At 44.4% G+C, this 15,344-nt stretch overlaps 1 protein-coding gene across 1 annotated transcript in view; it reads right to left on the bottom strand.

Moving 5' to 3' along the window:
• The window catches only part of LOC140118453 (schlafen family member 9-like), a 30,368-nt gene extending 23,538 nt beyond the window's left edge, over nt 1-6,830 (bottom strand). The window contains 1 exon segment of the mRNA XM_072136394.1: nt 6,517-6,830. The gene's annotated coding sequence lies outside the window, so the exon portion shown is untranslated.
• Between the last annotated feature and the right edge of the window lie 8,514 nt (nt 6,831-15,344).

The raw sequence follows: 15,344 nt of genomic DNA, 5'->3' as shown, positions 1-15,344 counted from the left end.
GTCCTTCCCTTTGTGGTTGGGGGATTGGAAGGGTTTCCTTTAAGTGGGGGTGATATTGGGGATTGTGATTTTGCTCTTGTCCCTTATTGCGCGTTGTGTAGTCCCCCTCATCAAGTCCACCATGTCCCAGATGGCCGTCCAAGCGGTAAGAACCACGACAGGAGAAGTGCCCGGAGCGGAGGATGATGCTGCCTGTTTAAAAACCTATGGACTATGAGAACTCAGTGATGTGATTTGAGTGTGCAGACCTTTAACCCTTTTAGTGACTGGCCTCTGGGGGATCTGGTGAAGAGTTAACAAGTCCAGCAGGTACGGGCTTAGCCTACCTGTATGTACCTGGAGCTTGAGGAGGTCGCTTTAAGAGGTTGTAGGTCTGCAGTCTCAAACAAGGGGGGAATTGTTAAGGAGGTCGCACTGGTTTCGGACGCCATCTTGACTACTGTCCGCCATCTTAGATACAGCGGCCACCTTGGGGGGGGGGTATGCTTCCCTCTTAGAAGCTATAGGGTTAAATGTTTTAATTCAGCTATTTTTCTCATTTAAACTGTTGTTTGACTTTTCACAATATCCTTGGCATTTCTTACCGTCCTTCGGGCCTCTGTATTCTTGTTATTTATTTTGGTTATGAAGAAGCTTCTAGGAGCCATTGTGTAGATAAGCATGGCTGTAAACAAGGCCTAGTCATTTTTCTCAGAATGTGCTGGTACAAAAACATAATGGCCAATAGGATCTAGGTATCTTATCAACACCCCAAATGCTGATCTTCATGTGTTAAAATATAGCTGTATCTGTTTGAAATAAACAGTTTGATTTGAGTGCATTGGAAGACCGACTGTGTTTTTCATTTTACTCTGTCAGCTCGCTGCCGGCAGCTATCTCATCCTCCCTCAAAGGGTTAATTAGGACTCACCTTACAAAAGTCAAGAGGGCTGTTGGGGCCCTGCATAAAAATCCCTAACACCACGTACTGGGAAGCTGGAAAACATGCATGTTCTTGTGGGCTCAGGTTTTACGACTTTGACTGTGCGCTCCAAATAACACCTCTACTTTATTCTTTGGTTCGGTACGATCGCGGGGATACCAAATTTGTACAGGTTTTTTTGCATTTTAATAGATTTTCAAAAATAAATGAATGTGTACAAAAAAGAAAAATTGCCATCTTCTGACGCTAATAACTTTCATAGTTTGGTGTACGGAGCCGACGTTTTCATTGCTACCATTTTGAGGTCTGTGCAACATTTTGATCACTTTTTATTCCATTTTTTATGTGATGTAAAATGGTATAAAAGTCGCACATTGGACATTTGGGCGCCATTTCCCGTTTCTAAGGTCACCGCCGGCAATAAGCGTTTTTATATTTTGATAGATCAGGCATTTTGGGACACGGCGATATCTAATGTGTTTGTGATTTTTACTGGTTATTATGTTTTATATCAGTTCTAGGGAAAGGGGGGGGGTGATTAGAATTTTTTATATTTTATAATTTTTTTTTACTATTTTTTTATTTTTTTTTTTAAACTTTTTTTTTCACTATTTCTTAAACCCTCTAGGGTACATTAACCCTAAATAGTCAGATCGTTCCTACCATATACTGCAATACTACCAACGATCGGAAGAAAGATGGCGGCGCCCACGGGCCGCCAGCTTTTAAATGCCGGGGGTATCTGAAGGGTTAATAGTTATTAGCGGTGCAACATAGCAATATGCAACATCCTCCACTCTTGTATGAATGGGGCTCAGCCCGTGAGCCCCCTTTACACACCACGAGCACCTCTGCGCCGTAGAGGGTTAAGGGGCTAAAGAGGACCGGTCAGCAGATTTTGACCCCCCTGACTAACAATGCTTGCTGATAAAGGGTTACAAGTCCTTCCACATATCGCTTAAATTAGCTGCCATTGGGGGCACTGTACCTTAATTACAGATGTTTTTGTAAAATGCAAATTAGCTTTTGTGACTCATATCTAGTATCTGTGACTCTTTCAGGTTGGCAGTAAACCATGCTCAATTATTCTTACTGACAGCTCTGTCTCTTCAAAACACTGCTCTGCCTCCTTGTACTTTGGGACCGTCTGTTAAAATTCAATTACAGAAGTATAAAGCTCTATGTACAGATGGGAAATATTGTGTCAATCTTTTTACACAGTTCCTTGTGTTACATTGACATGTGACCACAGTCACAGGTCCTCTAGCATTTTAACAATAGTAAACTGTACACCATGCATGTGGTTACATGAGCTCACAGCAGCTTGCATGGAGAGGAGTAGAAGTCAATGGAGGCTTCTGTGACATCCTGTGGTTAGATACATGCATGGGGTACAGTTTGCTATTGTTAAGACGCTAAAGGACCTGACATGATGTCACTCTGGTCACATGACACGAACTGTGACCAGTAAGGAGGCGTAAGGCATGGGGAGGACTAGATGGGAGGGGCCGTCCGAGAAGAACAGCTGATCATTGTGGCCTGGGACTAAAGTATAATAAATTACCAACATGCAGGAACAGAGAATTCATTCATATTGGCTCAAAAATTAAATATTCGGAATGGATTAACTCCTTTTCATTTTTCACTTCCCACCTTCATAAAAGGTAGGAAGGAGCGTGTTTTTTATGCTCAGGTTTCCTGTCCCTGGGGAAGATCCCTCTCTCTGGTTGGTGCAGTTGTGGTACCGGGGGAAAAAACCCTCTTACAATACCCTGAAATAAATTAACTTTAGGTTTTTAAGTCACCTTTAATTTGTTGTTTCATAGTGATCATTCTCTTATTTTTCTTTTTAATTTGAATCAATAAAAGTTTTAAATTATGACTAATGGCTTTAAGCGAGTTCCTGGGACCTCTTTAGTAATATTACATTAGCATCTAGGCACAAATGCACTGCTGTTTTAGGTCTTTCACTTTTCCCCCTGTGAGGGGTTTATTGTGCCTTCATGCGATTGTTAAAAAAAACTAAAAAACTGTTGAAAGAAAAAGACTGTTTTATGTGACAACTAACTCACAAAGGTGTGGAGGGTGAGAGACACCTGGCTAAATGAAGAGAAATTAACCTCATGCTGCCCACAGGAATTTTCTTCAGAGTCACATGTCTATTTATGTCCAATGGTGGCACTGTGTGTGGGTTTGCTGGTGACAAGTACTCTCTAAATACACCCAACCACTAGTTACAAACGGTCCTCTGCCCACTGATCTCTGGTGAATCTCTTTGGATGCTGGTAATTTACTGAACTTTAGCCTCAGGCTGCAATGTTCAACTGTAATAGTCAAAGGTTTTTGCGATAAAGCTTTATTGTCAATCTGTGTTGCCTTGGCAATCCAATACTTGGAAAGTCCTATTGTCACATGGACAAATTGTCACATGGACAAGTAACACAAACTTATGCTCGTCTGGGCACACATACAGCCACGCACAGGAGAGAGCCAGGCCATAGTACCGCAATGGTGGGCGCGGCTTTGTCTGCGTTTGCGGTTTCAAACGCAGACAAAGCGGTGCGTGTGGCACCGGCCTAAGAATGGAGCTGACTTTGGTTAAGGGCTCATTCCCATGGCCCTGTCGTTGCCGAGACTGGATTTCGGGCTAGCACATGGCCAGGAGGGGGAGCTGTTGTAATGCATTTTAAACTCAATGAAAACGCAACCAAAATGCAATGTGTGAACGCGCCCTTCGGCCGGTTTGAAAACGCAGACAAAGCCGCGCCTGCTGGGGCGAGCCGCGGCTTGATCGCATTGTCGTTTCTACGGAAACGCCTGCGATCGGGAATAAGCCGCCGGTGTTTTGTGGTAATTAAATGCAAAACACCGGCAACTTGTTCCCGATCGCAGGTGTTTCCATAGAAACGCCGATGCGATCAGGCCGCGGCCCGCCCCGGTAGGTGCGGCTTTGTCTGCGTTTTCAAACGCAGACAAAGCGGTGCGTGTGGCACCGGTCTTACGGTGATGGAGTTTTTATTTTTTGAAAACGCATGCGTTTTGACAGGTTTGACCATGTATCTAAATTCACATGCGTTTGACAGACTGCTTAAAAACACCACGTGTGCCAACACCCTTAGGGTGGTTGCACATTGGCCAGGTTTTTTTTTTTTTTTTTTTTCACTGAAACCATTTTGGCTGAAACGTTTGGCATTGAAACTTTTCAATTGGCTTTTTTTCACACTTCAGTTTTTTTTTCCACTATTGTCCATGAACTCGCCGATGGTTCTAAACAGAGGACTGAAAAAAACTGAAGTGTGAAAAAGTCCACTGAAAAGAATTCTTCAGTTAGGCGTCATTGAAAAAAAAAAAATGGGGGATTTTTTTTAAAAAAGGGATTTTACCTCTTTAAACTACTAGCACCCTCAGGTTTGGTATGAAATGTAATTTCTAGAATTCACTGTTATGAGATCTTGACCATTTACCTATGAAAAAGAAAAAGTCATGTGAAAATGAGCAGAGAAGAGTCAGTTTTCTAGAAATTGAGTGGCAGGGCAAGTATAGACCGCAGGGGCGTCGCTAGGCTAAGAGATCCGGGGCACGTGCCCCGGATATACTGCACACCACCTACACAGAGGCACAGCTAGCTGAGGAAGCAGAGTACTTGCCCTGGCACGTGCACTGCTCAGGGCCATCATAGCGCTGCTCTATTCACTCTCAGTGCTTCTGCCCTACACTGTGTGACTTGGGACGCTTAGTGTCCTGCTGTTGGTCAGGTTTGCAGTGAGGGTGAGCTGCCTCCGTCCTAGAATAAGGAGCAGGTTAGTGAGTGCAGGATGCAGGCAGACACCCTGCTCACAGCTACATGAAATAAGTCACTCCAGGTCAGTGAAAGGCAGTAGTGACCTACAGCTCAGCACTCCACTCCCTCACTTCAGTGACCCGAGATGTCACACATACATGTGTCACACATTATATAGGGAAGGAATGATAAAGAGCATTTTAAAGTGTGGGGAATAAAATGGGGGTATGTTACAACATGTTATGCTGGGGAACATTATGTGTTACTACTATTTTCAGGAGGCGCTCTCTGAAGCAGCATTGCAGTATTTGGTGGGGCGGTGTTGGGGATAACACTACTAGGGGACCAGGATGTATGGAACAATGTGAAAGTGAAGAGCATACTGCAGCACATTTATTAAGAACAGTGCAGTCTGTACTCTGTGCAGTGTCCAGTGTAGTGTGCAGGGGGAGCCAGATTAAGGATTTCTGGCGCCCGTTCTTCATGAATCTGGCACCTCCTGCACTGCCCCGACAGAGTGCACTAACTTTTTTTAGTGTACCTTAAACATAGGGCGTGCAGCACACTTCTGTCGGACTTTGCATGTTAAATGTGGAGCACGGTCCAACTGAGCACCGGAACACTCCCTTCGGTGCAGAAATTTGTGTTGCGATACAAAATGGTCACGTGTGACACAAATGTGGTGCGGACACTTTATGTGCAAGCAGTTTACACTAGAAAGAGCGTGCAAAGTCCAACAGAAAACTGGCGTACGGCCCTTAATAAATGTGCTCTACTGTCTGTGTGGTTAGCTCCACGGGAACAATGTGTGGCTGGGAGAAGAGACATGGTAGTTTTGACCTAATAGAGAAAATAAATAACAAGAACAACTAGAATGCGAAGACACGTTGGTCCACATTTATCAAAAACAGTGAAGTGTGTACTATGAGCAGTTTGCCCGAAGATAGTGTAAAGGGCGCACGTTCTTCGTGAATCTGGCGCCCCCTGCACTCCCTGACAGAGTGCACCAACTTTTTTTTGTAGCACCTTTAACATAGGGCGTGCAATTCAATTCTTTCAGACAGAATCTGATCTATAAATGTGGCGCACGGTCTGACTGTGGCAGGGGCTTTAATAAATGTGGGCCATCATAAAGCAGTCACTAATTGTTCTCCTGGGTATTCTGTAGCCGTACATAAGAACAGTTTTTGATGCAACCACGTATTATGGTGGTAGATGCAGGACAGGACACTACTGTACTATCCGGTACATAAGAATTTGGGCCCGTGCCCCAGATCTTTTACTACCCTAACAACGCCCCTGATAGACCGCACAAGCATTCCCGATAAATCGGCTTATATCATCTACTTATGGGCAGCAAAAGGGGAAGTAGGAGGAGGAGGGAATGAAGGTCTGAAGAGACACGAAGAATGACACAGAAGGAGGAAGCAGAGCCTCCTGTCACGCACACAGTAGCACAAGCCAAACTGCAACAAGCCAGTTGACAAAATGCGTCAATTTCGCGCTTATCCAAGATTCATTTTCAGCAGGCACACACCTACAAGGGATCTGAGCTGAAAATGTGCTACATTTCTTTTAACCACCTTCACTGTTAGCAAGTCTGCGATACATGACAGTACGGTAGGTGAATTCCACAGTCACATATAATGCAAGAAAATTCAATGGAACTATAGCACCAAACTTTAGTCATTATTACAAAAGTTAGCACCAACCCTGAGAGACCTATGTGTATAAAACCGTCTACTAAAACATATAGCATGTAATGTATGCAAATATTAAACATAACAGTGCTAAAGACCTTACATACACTTACATCAACGCAAGAGGGAAAGAACTGCAAAGTGCTACCCGCGGGGTACAGAAAGAGCTCCAGCTGTTCTGGCACTGGCAGGTCTCGGAGTTATGCTTGAGTTTCCCGCCTGTGTGAGTCATGACTAGGTAGGAACAGAACGTTCCCACCTATCACAGTGCGAGGGGGGTGGAGCCGAGCAGAGAACTAGTTTCGTTTGCATAGTTTGGTTTCAATTCTTCAGTGTGACGGTGTGATATGTTCACAAAGCGCTATAGGCGCAGGACATCTGCCCCCTGCCCAGGCACCCCCCCTCTCTCATCAGGATCCCTGTACTCAGGACACAGATCCTGATGAGAACATTACCTTCCCCTGCATGATGATTTCATGATCACCTGACCGGCAGGGGAAAGTAATGCACAGAGCTGCACACAAGTGAGATTAGGAGGAGACACAATAGCAGCTAAGGGAAAGGGGAGAACATGGGGCTAACTGTGTGGGCACATTACTTACTGGGGGGCTCTGTGGGCACATTACTTAATGGGGGGGCTTTGTGGGCACATTACTTACTGGGGGGATGTGTGGGGCACATTACTTACTGGGGGGCTGTGTGGGCACGTTACTTACTGGGGGGCTGTGTTGGCACATTACTTACTGGGGGGCTGTATGGGCACATTACTTACTGGGGGGCTGTGTGGTGACATTAATTACTGGGGAAATGTGTGGGGCACATTACTTACTGGGGGGCTGTGTGGTGACATTAATTACTGGGGAAATGTGTGGGGGACATTACTCACTGTGGAAATATGTGGGGCACATTACTTAGTAGGGGGCTGTGTGGGCACATTACTGGGGGGGGGGTCTGTGTGGGCCCATTACTTACTGGGGGGCTTTGTGGGGGTCATTACCGGGGGGTTGTGTGGGGCAAATTACTGGGAGGGCTGTGTGGGCACATTACTTACTGGTGGCACATGTGGCATTTTGAACCCATTTTGAACTTGTTTTTAGGCCTTTTTTAAGCATTCCCTTAAAAAATGAATGTGTGGGCACATTACTGGGGGGCTGTGTGGGGGACATTATTGGTGAGGGCCGTGTGGGGCACATTAATTACCAGGGGGCTGTGTGGGCACATTACTTACTGAGGGGCTGTGTGAGGCACATTACTGAGGGGGCTATGTGGGCACATTACTTACTGGGGGGCTGTGTGGGGCACATTACTTACTGGGGGGCTGTGTGGGGCACATTACTTACTAGGGGGCAGTGTGGGCACACTACTGGGGGGCTGTGTGGGGCACATTGCTCATTGGGGGCCTGTGTGGGCACTTTACTCACTGGGGGGCTGTGTGGGCACATTACATACTGGTGGCACACATGTTTTGAACCCGTTTTTAAGCAGTCCCTTAAAAAACGCATGTGTGGGCACATTACCGGGGGGACTGCGTGGGGGACATTATTGGGGGGGGGGCGTGTGGGCACAGTACTTACTGAGGGGCTAAGTGTGGGACATTACTGAGGGGGTTGTGTGGGGCACATAACTTACTGGGGGGCTGTGTGTGGGCACATTACTTACTGGGGGGCTGTGTGTGGGCACATTACTTACTGGGGGGCTGTGTGTGGGCACATTACTTACTGGGGGGCTGTCTGTGGGCACATTACTTACTGGGGGGCTGTGTGGGGCACATAACTTACTGGGGGGCTGTGTGGGGCCACATTACTTACTGCTGGCACATGTGGCGTTTTGAACCTGTTTTTAGGCCGTTTTCAAACAGTCCCTTAAAATACGCATGCGTTTTCGTCTGTTTTTCCCAATTATCATAATTGGGGAAAAACTGGATGCGTTTTATAACGGACTGCTTAAAACTGGTGGTGACCCCTCCCCTCTCCATAGCGATGCACGGCGTATGGCGCCTTAACACATGTAAAGATATCACATGTGCTATCTTTTCCCCATGTGTGGAGCGGTACAGTGCTGCACATGCAGAGTAACAAAACATTGGGGGACATTTACTATGGCGTTTCCGCCAGTTTTGTGGCGCTCTCTCCACATGTTCTGCTCTCAGACCTATTTATTAGCTGTCGGGGACAGAAAAAATTACTTTTTCCGTCTGCTCCGACTCTTCTCCGAAAAGGGGCGTGGCTTTGGCGGAGTGGAAACTCAGACAGAATTAATATGTGTCACAGCCATTTTTGGGCGCTGAAAACTGGCGGAAAGTAGACCAAAAGAAAACTGGTCTAGCAGGGACTGTTGGACACATTTCTGGTGCTCGGGACAGGAAATGGTCTCGGGGACAGAAATGTCTCTGCACAGCTCTACAATATTAAATGTGTGTCTTCTTTCCGAGAGCAGGTCGGTAACAAAGCCAATGCAGACACCGACACTTTAAGTAAATGTCCCCCATTATGTTTAAAAAGCCGCTTTGATGCACGCTTCCTGATGCATGCATTTGGACGCATCCGAAATGTCACGTGTGAGTGCACTATACTTTTTAGCAAAACCTGTTAATGCTTTCAAAAACTAGCAAAGAAAATGCAAGACTGGTTTTTATACATTTATTCTAGATGAAACTGGCAACTCTATTTTATGGTACAGTTTATGAATCCAGTGTAACCCAAGCACAAAAACTGCAGCAAAAACTTGAGGTGGGTTCACAAGTGGCGTTTTGGATACGTCAGGACACGTGCGTTAGAGCGCATTGAGTTTTTAATGTTACAATGCGTTTTTCTCCATTGCTGTATGTGTAAGCAACTGTGTAAACATTATCACAGCTGTTTATGCTTACAGCAATGAAGAAAAACGCTTCCAAAGCAACCAAACACATTGTGACATTTAAAAATGCATGGGTTCTGACGGACGCATCCAAAACGCAACACGTGAACCCACCTCCAGTTGTTGCTGCAGTTTTTGTGCTTGGGTCACACTGGATTCATAAACTGCACCATAAAATAGAGTTGCCAGTTTCATCTAGAATAAATGTATAAAAACCAGTCTTGCATTTTCTTTGCTAGATTTGAAAGCATTGACTGGTTTTGCTAAAAAGTATAGTAATATATAAAACACAATGGGGCACATTTACTTACCCGTCCCTATCCCTGAGGTTCGTTGTCCGACGAGGATTTGGAGCTGCCACGATTCACTAAGATCCTACGTCCAATTTCCTGCATGTGTCGCTTCCCCGCTGAGGCTGTCCGGAGTTCACCTTCTTCTTCCCGGTGCATGTAAGTGCATGGCTTGCGACTCAATTTAAGTGTTAAATCCAGCGCTTCGTCCGAATCAGTTGGGTTGTCCGACGGCCACACCCCCCCAATTTGTGTCGCTTCCCCGCTGAGGCTGTCCGGAGTTCACCTTCTTCTTCCCGATGCATGTAAGTGCATGGCTTGCGACTCAATTTAAATGTTAAATCCAGCGCTTCGTCCGAATCAGTTGGGTTGTCCGACGGCCACGCCCCCCCAATTTGTGTCGCATGAAAGTCGTCGCGATTGTGCCACAATCCGATCGCGTGCGCCAAAAACCCCAGTTAAATGTGGCACAAATCAGAAATTGTCGGGAAACCCGACGAAAATGCGGTCCGCGCACCCTTAGTAAATGTGCCCCAATGTAGTGTACTTTGCAACTGCAAGGGGATATATCTTTGCTTGCAACAAACAAGGTCTTGTTTAGACAGCTTGTGTGGTCCATATTCAGCAGTTCATTGCAAAAATATAAAAAGTATTGCCTGCTCACATGTTTTCTGGTGTACAATCTGAGAGATAAATGCAATTCTTTGCAAATTGCCAGGATCTTTGATAATTCCCCCTTTACGGCACCTGCTACCAACACTGTATTAGATACTGAGACTGGAAGGGGTGTAACAATCGTGGCTGTTGGGCCTGGGCTGTCACTTAAACTTTTGCCACGATCGTAAAATGAACTGTGACAACCGCGGCCCGGGCACCCCTGTCAGAAGCTTTGCCCATGGGGTGGACGGGAGGAACAAAAAATGTATTCATTCCGTTTTGCCAGTCTATCACTACCCAGCAGTAAGGCTCCTTCCACACTTGCGTTTTTCACGCACATTTTCTGCATGTGCTTTTGATGCGCAGAACTTGCATTGCACTCTGACCCATTGTAATCAATGGGCTTTTTCAGACTTGCATTTTTTTTCACGCACACACGCGCGGTTTTTTTAATGCTCGTTTAAATCTCGGCGTGCTTTACTTTTGCAAGTCATGCACGTGAAAAACGCACCATACAAGTCTATGGAGACGCATCAAAAACGCATTACACTCTGAGACACATGCAAGTGCAATGCGTTTTTCACGCATCAATTGCCATAGAAAAGATAGAGCTCAGTCCTGAGTCATTTCACGTGCATTATCTGCGCTTGAAAAACGCATTGAAATTGCGCGTGAAAACAGAGACACTGAACAAACTCTGACTGAAAACTGATTGAACTCTGATGCAAAATGTCAGCTTTTCACTGACCAAACCCTGATCGCACCCTGATCAGACTCTGGCGTGATCTGCAACGCAGGTGTGGAAGGGGCCTAACGGGGGCCCACTGCCCATCCACACAGCCGCCCCTCCCACCTGCCGCTCAGCACAGCAGCCTGTTTACACATAACACACTAGCCAGCTTGCCCACAACACACCTGCCCGTCTTCCCGCTGAGCTGCGGGCAGAGCCACCTGGCAGATCCGCTCACCCACATGGCACAGTTGCCTGCCCGCCAGCAGACTCACTCGCCAGCCCACCGGAAATGTATGTACCCTAGTGTGAGCCCGCTCCATACACCCGCAGACAAGTGTGACGTACTAATACGTCACATGTCGGTAAGGGGTCCTTCTGTGAAACCTGAGCTTTAGTCCTTTCCATGGATTTTTTATTGGATTTAGGCAAGACGATCCATTAATGTGGATCTGATGGTAGGCTCCTATTAACCTTCTAAACCCCAATCTATCTGTAGCTAATCCTATACATTATCATATCTCAGTATATTTGTCCATTCATCCCTCCTTCATGATCCCACCCCTAAACTTTACTATTGTTATATTTCAGTGAGGATTTCAGTCCACATATCACCACCAACCTGTTATCCAGGACAGTGACAGGATCACAATGATGTCCTCCAATATTCTTGGAGGTTTTGCATAATACAGAAATAAATCTGTAAGCAGTTACAGGGACAGAAAAGATTAATGCGAGAACCTGCATAACAGCATGGAGAAGGAATGTGTGCCTAAATTCTTATGACCAATTTCCTTCAATTGTGGTCAATTTAAAGTCCCAATATTTTACAGTCTTGAATAAATGCAGTTGAGCAAACTTCAACCCTTTCATGAAACCTGGTCATTGGTAAATTTTTTAAGTTCTGTTACGCTTGTCTTTAAATGACAATATCTTTTGAATAGCTTCACAGATCATTATTTTTTTTTCTTTTTGTATATACTTGAGTATAAGCCGAGGTATCTAATTCTTTCACAAAAAACTGGTAAAACCTATTGACTTGAGTATAAGCCTGGGGTAGGAATTGCATTGGTCACAGCCTCCAGCCAGTATATAGCTAACCATCCGCCCCCCCAGCATATAGCCAGCCCCTTGCCCTGTAGTATGAAGCCAGCCAGTCCAAACTCTCTAGTATACAGTTAGCTGGCCTATAACCCCCAGTATATAGCCATGCAAGCTCCTGCCTCCAGCATATAGCCAGCCCCTGCCCGGAATATACCCAGCCTATAAAAAAAATAAATAAATAACTCTTAAAAAAAAAAAAAAACTTTTTAAAATTGCAAAAACATGCTTTTTGCTTTTTCCGTTACGGGGTTAAACACAAGTGAAAAACAGTTATTATATTGTGTAAGATCGGGCTTTTCAGACGCGCTGATACCTAACGATTTTTACGGTTTATTTATATCAGTTCTAGGGAGGGGGGTGATTTTAATTTTTATGTTTTTTTATTATTTTTTTTAAAACATTTTTTTTTAATTTTACTATTTTTCAGACTCCCTAGGGCAGTGGTGGCGAACCTATGGCACGGGTGCCAGAGGCGGCACTCTGATCTCCTTCTGTGGGCACCCAGGCCATTGCCCCAGGACACCAGACAGGACTCAAATAATTTTACTGCAGTTCCAAGCAACTTAAAAGATGCTGCTTGGGACTGTAGGAAGAGGGAGAATGTGTAGGCAGAGACAAATTATCTTTGGAGAAGCTACTGCTGGCCCCATTGGTTCTCTGTGTAGAGAGGGATACTGGATAGAAGCTACAATGATGCAAATTTTCCCTCTTTCTTTCTACTGTGTTGGTGTCCTCAAGAGGCCAGTATGATTGAAAGTTGTTCAGGGAGCAATAAATTACTGCTTTAATTTTTGGTTTGCACCTCGCGATAAATGAGGGAGGTTTGGGGTTGCAGTTTGTGCACTTGGTCGCTAAAAGGTTCGCCATCACTGCCCTAGGGTACTTTAACCCTAGGTTGTCTGTACAATCCTATCATATACTGTCATACTACAGTATGGCAGTATATGGGGATTTTCCTCCTCAATCTTTACAATGTGCTGATAGCACATTGCAATAAATGAGTTAACACGAAGCAGCCTTGGGTCTTTGGAAGACCCAAGGCTGTCATGGAGACGGATCGCCGCTCCCCGATGACATCACGGGGAGCGACGTCACATGTCGGTAAGGGGTTAATGGAGCAGAACGGTCATGCACATCCATTTGCTTCATTAGTCTGAGGACCGTCGAGAGGTCGGTCGGACCCCTCGTTTTTGCGATCTGCGGGGAACTCAGCACTGAGGCCCCCACTGATCAGCAAGTTAGACCCTATCCCATGTAAATGGCCTAACTTTGCTTTGTGGGAAAACCCTTTTAAAGGAAACCTACCACTACAGATCTACCTATTAAGATAGATCTGGTGGTAGGTGCATCTTACGTATGTGAGAATGCGTATGTGAAGATGTCTAGGTAGGAGGATCAAAGAGGCTACTGGAGCATAGAGTAGCTGTGCCGTGTAGCCTCAGCTCCGGCTACTCCACGCCCCAGTAGCCTCTTTAGAAAATCTGCATATTACCCTGATTAAAGTTTAGAAAAGATAGCGGGGAGTAAAGCATTAGCCCTAAAAAGGGCTATCCTTACGTACGTTGGAAGTACCTACCACCGGATCTACCTTAATAGGTAGATCCATATTGGTAGGTTTCCTTTAATGATCTTGTCCTTTGCATGGTGGAGTTTGTATAATAACAATATGGCTGTAAAGATCATCAATAAGTGGAGTTTATAATTGATAAATTATTGGTAATACTGGTCTGTGTATAGAGTCTTGTATCACAGTATATCAGTATGCTGGTATTTTCTTTGTGTTGGGGTGTTTTTATCCAGTGGCAGGAGCTGTACACAAGATTCCATGATTTTTTACTATGCGCTATCCATTATGCATTTTATTTGGGGTTAAAATGGGGGTTAACCTGTGGTGTTAAAATGCTCAATACACCTCTAGATTAATTCATTGAAGGGTGTAGTTTCCGAAGTAGGGTCAGTTCTTTGGCTTCTACTGTACTTGTCCCTAAGGGTATCTACAAATGCTTTATGATGCATGGGGTATTGCTCTACCTAGGAGACCCCGCATAATGACTTTTGCCATGTTTGTCTAAAGTGGCATGAGTTGAGCAAATTATATTCAGCACTAAAATGGCATATTTGAGGGGAAATTTTTTTTTTTTCCTCTGCTCCATTCCATTACTTTGTATTAAATTTGGGCCAGCCTTAGGGGTTAAAATGCTCAATCAACCCTAAATAATTTATTTGATGGTGTAGGTTCCAAAATGGTGACACTTCCCTGGGTTTTCTATCGTACTGGTACCGCAGGTGCTTTGCTAACACGACATGGTACCCCAAAACTAGTGAAAACTGAGCTACAAAAGCTACATTTAGGTCATACCCTTATGAGCCCTGCAGTGTGCCCAGCCTGTAGATTATTGCCACACATGGGGTATTTTCTAAGGATTTTTTACTAAAGTGGCATGAGTTGGGCAAAATAGATTTGGCATATTTGAGAAAAGAAATGCAATTTTTACTCTGCACCATTCACTTTGTAGTAAATTTGGGCCAGTACCTCTGGGGTTAAAATGCCGACGACAACCTTTATGAGGAGTGGTTTCCAAAATGGTGTTAGCTTTGGGAGTTTTCTATTCTACTGGTACTTTAGGGGCTTTCAAAGTATATTGTGGCATTTGATGCCATATGTAGCCAAATTGGCCCACCAAAAACCCAATAGCACTAATTCCCTTCTGCACATTGCTGTCCCCGAAACACCAGTTGCCATCCATATGCAAGGTATTGACGTACTCTGAAGAAACAGGCCAAAATTTTGGGTTGTATTTTTATCTCTAATGCCCTCTGAATGTATACATATAAGGGCAAATAAGAATATTCTTATAAAAATATTGAAATGTAATCATTTTTGTTTGATTCCTAACAAGTAAAGGGTTTACAGACTTCCTAAATGTTGATTTGAATAGATTGAGATGTAAAGTTCATAAAATGGTGTTACTTGTGGGGGCATATAGTAGATAAATCTCTAAAAGGCATTGCTATACTAAATTGGTCACCAAAATTCTAGCTTTTTTTTTTTTTTTCTTAAAAGTCTGAGAACTTGCTACTAAAATTATAAGCCTTCTAACATTTGTAAAAAAATAACCAAATATATAAAATAAAATATATATATATATATAAATATATAAAATATAAAAACCCTAACTCGGCTTATACTTGAGTTAATGAGAAAAAAACAAAACAAAAACAGGTCTGTATTCACTGTCTTCGGGTTTCCCCGCAGTCCCGTTGCACAAACCATTACATCATTGAGCACACACTGATGACAGCA

Source organism: Engystomops pustulosus, chromosome 2 (assembly GCF_040894005.1).
Source record: "Engystomops pustulosus chromosome 2, aEngPut4.maternal, whole genome shotgun sequence".
Taxonomy (NCBI): Eukaryota; Metazoa; Chordata; class Amphibia; order Anura; family Leptodactylidae; genus Engystomops; species Engystomops pustulosus.
Note: the sequence above shows the minus strand (reverse complement) of the source record. Positions and strands in the feature narration are given on the sequence as shown.